The sequence below is a fragment of the Pseudorca crassidens genome, chromosome X (genome assembly GCF_039906515.1).
Source record: "Pseudorca crassidens isolate mPseCra1 chromosome X, mPseCra1.hap1, whole genome shotgun sequence".
NCBI classification, from domain to species: Eukaryota; Metazoa; Chordata; class Mammalia; order Artiodactyla; family Delphinidae; genus Pseudorca; species Pseudorca crassidens.
In genome coordinates this window covers 1,733,549-1,739,184 of record NC_090317.1, presented here as the reverse complement: position 1 = coordinate 1,739,184, position 5,636 = coordinate 1,733,549, and positions in this window count along the sequence as shown.

The window sequence follows — 5,636 nt, the reverse complement described above, 5'->3', positions numbered from 1 at the left end:
GTGCGCCGAGAGCGCGGGGGAGGAGCTCCGCCCACGCCCCACCCTCGCCACGCCCCTGCCCCCGCCTCCCGTCTCCCCCCCCCGCCCGGGCCCCGCGGGCCCCTGGCGCGCTACGCACCTGAGGGCCGGAAGGAGGCGCTGTTCCCGCCGAGGCCCCTGCGGCTGAATCCCAGAGGGGTCAGAGGAAAAAGCACACCGCTCCCAAACCACAGAGGACCCACAGCCTGGGGCGGGTTGAGCGCTCGACCTACACCCGGGCCGAATTCGTGGGGATGGCAGGGGAGCATCCGAGGGCTGCGACGGCCGCCCCTCCGACTCCAGGCTCCACCCAGAAACCGATGTGGGCACAGGACTTTGAGAAAAGGCCTTTTAAGGCTCCTGTGCTGCTGTTATCTGTCTTAGGCTACAGCTCCTACTGCTAATGCCACAAAAAATTGAGGGATCAGTGGAAGCGAAGAAAGCCAACATTCCTTCCGAATCCTAGAGCAGAATTCCTTATACCCTAACGCCTTCGTGGCGTTAAAACAGAAGCCTAGACGACAGACTTTCTGAACAAAACAAACATTTTCTGTGCTTACAGAGCTCAGGGCTGTCCACGATCTGTACACACCTTTGCCTGATAAACACCTGGCCCCTTGACCCCAAGGGAGTCACCTCGCAGTATTATAAGCAGTTCATTACTCTATGTAATCTTATTTGGACCTTCCAGTACCTCATAGACAAGAAGGGCAAATCCAGGGGCAAGAGTTTGCAGCCAGATCATCCAGTTTTCTCTGCTAAGAGGCTGAGCTCACGTGATTGCTGGCTCCCTTCCCCAAGATTACCCCGAAGGAACTATAGAAGGCTGAGATACACACACACACACACATACACACAGAGGCAGAGACACAGACACAGAGGGAGAGAGAGCTATTGAAATTAAGACAGTGCGATACCAGTGCAGGGATAGATTAATGGAGCAATGAGATAGATTAGAAAACGCAGAAACGCACCCAGTCATGTGTATAACTGTGTATACGATACAGGTGCCATGTTAGGTAAGTAAAGAGGGACTTTTCATTAACCAAAGCTGGAAAATGGTTATTTATATTGAAAGAGATGAAGCTGGAACCCTCCTCCATGTTATATGCAGAAAAAAAATCTATTCCAGATGGATTAAGGACTTCTGTGTCAAAAACACAACTTTAAAGCTCTTGACAGAAAACATCAGCAAAGAACTTTTAGACTTTGGGATAGAGACAAACCATTGACTATAAAACAATATTGATCAGTTTGACTTTAGCATTAAGAACTTTTACTCATCAAAAGACAAGCTAAAAAGCAAAAAAGATAAGTTGTGCTTTTGCAGAAAATATTTTCAATACACACAACTGACGAAGAATTCCTACTATGAACATATAAAGGTCTACAAATCAATAAGGAAAACACAAACAATCCAGCAGATAAATGAGTAAAAACCACGAATAAATATTTCACAGATGGAGAAACCCACGTGAACAATAAACATATGAACAGATGTTCAACCTCATTAGTGATCAGACCACAATGAAATACCACTGCACCTCCATTCAATTATCAAAAATTTAAATGTCTAACAATATCAAGTGTTGGAGAAGATGTGAATCCATATGAGTTCTTGAATATTGCTGCTGGGAGTACTGCTGTTGGCAGTACTATCTAGGAGAACAGTTTTGCATTATCTCATAAAACTGAACAGGACCTTCTGAGCCAGCAATCCCACTTCTGGGATAGGTTTTGTGAAACTTGATAATCTAATTTTAAAATATGTGTGGACTTGTAAAGAACAAGAATTGCCAAAGCATTCTAGGAGAACAATGTGGGGGAACTGCCTTCTAGATTGCAAGACTTATAACAAAGCTATGTTAATTAGGAGAGCATGGTGTGGGCACAGAAATAGACAGACCATTGGAACAGAAGAGAGACGAGAAATGGTGACATGACAAGAGGCACTGTAGAGCAGTAGGGAAAGGACACGCTTGCAGTAAGGGCGACTGGGGAGCCATAGGATCAAAACAGAAACCGAGACAAGTTACAGGTGCAGGCAAACACGCCACCTAAACTACTGCAGTCGGAGACTTCCGAGGGAGTGAATCCTCCAGCAAAATGTAGTTAAAAGTTTTTGTCGAGGCAAAGCTCAGCGTGGAAAAGTACTGGGAGGGCAGGTCGGCTGACTCAGGATGCATGGTCATACAGCTGGTCCTTTTTTCAACATTCCCATGCCTTTTTCTGCTCGGCTGGTTCCAGTTCAGGGTGCTCAGTGCTCAGAATCAGGCTTTGCTCCTTGGAATTTATTGCAGCTATCTGCTTTTCTCAATTCCTAGAACTGCCTTGAGGCACACAAATTCAGTTCAAAGTTCATGACTGGAAAAATATAGTTTCTCACAATGTTTTTAAAAAATGAAATTAGACTTTACCTCACACCACACAAAAATGTATTCCGAGTAGCTGAAGGACCTAAAGGCGAAAGGCAAAACTATAAAACTTTTAGAAGACAATATAGGAGACATCCTTTATGACTTTGGGGTAGAAAAGCACTTACGCAGAGGAAAATGATTGCCAACTCGCACTACATTAAAATAAGCACTTCTGCTGATCAAAATACGTCATATCGAGAATGAAAATACAATCCTCAAACTGAGGGAAGATATTTTCCACAGCTATAGTCTACAAAATATTAGTATACAGAGTATAGAAAGAATTCCTACTGACCAATAAGGAATAAATGAAACTAAAATTAGAAAAATGGGCAAAATTCATAGAAGAGAAAGACAAATGTCCTATAAACACATGAAAAGGTCTTCCATCTCATCAGTTATTGGGGAAATGCAAAGTAAGAAAACAATAAGATATCATTACTTATCCGCCAGATTGGCAAAAATTTAAAAGGCTGGTGATGTTGCATCTTCTCAAGGATGCGGATATATTTAATAATTGGTGCCTTTGACTCAGAAAGTCAATCACAGTGTGATAGTCTTCAGAGGAACTCTTGCACTTGTACACTACAAGACATGCATTAATATTTAGAATAAAAAAGACAGAAACAATACAGATGTCCGTCTACAGTCGATGGTGTAAATGATTAGAGGTCTCTTCTTACAACTGGGTGGAAATGGGCTACAGGCATCGACGTGGAGGAATCTCAAAACAGAAAATCACAGGAGAATGCATGCCTATGATTTAGTTTTTATAGTTTAAAAAGAGGCAGGGCTCTGGTGTGAGGAGACAGGATGGGGATTACAGACCCAATGCAGCCAAAAATAAATAAATAAATACATTTATAAAAAGAAAAAGCAGCTTAAAAATTCTGGGGCACCAAGCCTAGGGGTACTTCAGGAATTTTTAAAATACAAGCAAAATTAAATAATATATTGCCAAACATAACTGGCAAAAATGTAAAGAAAACCAAAGAAACAACGCAATGTTCAAGAGAGGCGGAACCTGGAAACTCGTACAAGCGCTACGTGGACCAGCATAAGGCTTTAACATGCTCACGGCCTGTGACCCAACGACTGCACGTTCAGCAGTTTGTCTGAAGGAACAAGCTGGGCAAGATATAAAGACTATAAAGATGTGTGTAAGGATGCAGCTCTTCTTTTCATTATTACTTAGACTTCCCTCCCCGGCTCCCATGTGCTGAGTAGGGGGGGAGAATTTAAGTAAACATCCAATCTGATTTAAAGGTTAGTGCAAGCTGATAAGTTAAACTGTCACTTCAAGTTTGATCAGAGGATGGTCTCCTCCTGCTGTGTGGAGTGTGGGACAAAGGGTGTGTGGCTGGATCTCACCTCCGCATCAATGAGAACATCCATTCGGTCTTTCTTTCTCTTCGCATTTTTCAGGAGTAAATTCCTAACCCCGTCCGTGCCCGTGCTTAGGCCCAAAGTCTGGGAGGCATCCTCAGAGCCTCCCTCTTTCCCACCCCTCACCCGACCCATAATCAAACCCTGATGCTCCTTCCTTCACCCTCTGTCTGGATTCCTACTCTTCCTGCAACTCCGCCAATTCCCACCCTGGTCCCAACGAAACTGTCTCTCACCTGGATTTCGGTAAACCTCCCAGCTGGTCTCCCTGCTTCTGACCTTCTCAACGTGGCAACTGAGATGACCCTTTAAAGACACCCATCAAATGACGTCCCTTCTCTGCTCCCTGCTTTCTGTTCGCTCCCAGTAGAGCCCAGATGCTTTCTGAGGCCCACCAGACCTTACTCTCATCCCAGCCCCTGGCCCTGCTGTGCCTTCCACCCGAGCCAGGCTTGGTGTTTGTTTTGTCACCTTCCCAGAACAGGAGGTGTTCAATAGTGCCCACGGAGTGAATGATTTCCAACTCAGAACAGCAAAGGGGAAAGCAAATGAATAATGTGTAAAACTATCACCTGCATTACATTTGCAATAGTGAACAAGTACAAACACCCTAAATTATTATTATATGGGGGGTGGTTAAACGACTTCTGTCGAATCCACTGCAAGGAATACTATGCAACACTTCCTGATATGGAAAGATAGCCACGATATGTCATACAGTGAAGGAAATATGTTTAAATTTGTTTCAGCACCTCTCCAACTTAATTGGCCACAAAGTCCTATTGTGTCATAACTTTTTTGTTTGTTTGTTTGTTTGTTTGTTTTGCGTTACGCGGGCCTCTCACTGTTGTGGCCTCTCCCGTTGTGGAGCACAGGCTCCGGACGCGCAGGCGCGGCGGCCATGGCTCACGGGCCCAGCCGCTCCGCGGCACGTGGGATCTTCCCGGACCAGGGCACGAACCCGCGTCCCCTGCATGGGCAGGCGGACTCTCAACCACTGCGCCACCAGGGAAATCCGACAATTTAATTTTACCTGATAGATACTTCCTCAATGCACACAAATAGCACACTCTGCACTCTCTTGGAATCTTCTAGTACTTCATTGGACTGGTTCACCTATGAGGATACTGGGAAAGGAAGAGAAAATGCCTGCTGAACTGAGTTTAAATCCCAGTCTTGGTCTGCACAGAGCTACTTTGTAGTTACATCACCTTCTCCAAGGTAGGATTTTGGGCAGCTTCTTTTCTTACCACGAACCAAGTAATTTCATATTGCAAAAACTGCGTTCATGACTTGAGAAAGTAAGAGTAAGAGTGTGGTATCAGAGTGTGATCAGATAGTTTTTCGTCTTTTGTTTTTAAAGTTTCTCTTAAAAAACTTACTAATTAAACAATACGTTTTGTTGTGGAAAGATTGGAAAGTGCAGACACACAAAAATAAACATGAAACTACATAACAACAACAATAGTGATAATTAAAGTCACCTATTCACTATCACAAGGAGATGACCAATGTCTAAATCTTTCGTTAGGTCCTTAAAAGTTTTTTTCCCTGTACGTATAGTTTTTCACAACAAATTGGGTGAAATTGCATATCCTCTGTTATAATCTGCTTTTTTCCACTCAACAATATTTCATGAATCTGATTCCATGTAATTACCCTTCTACAGCAACGTTTTGGTGACTGTATAGCTCTCATTGTATGAATGTTCACTGCTTTCTTTAACCAGCCAAGAATCATTTAAGCTGGTTCTATTTTTTCACTAGTATAAACCGTACTAAAAATTCGTTAGATTGAATACGTGTGTTTTTGCGG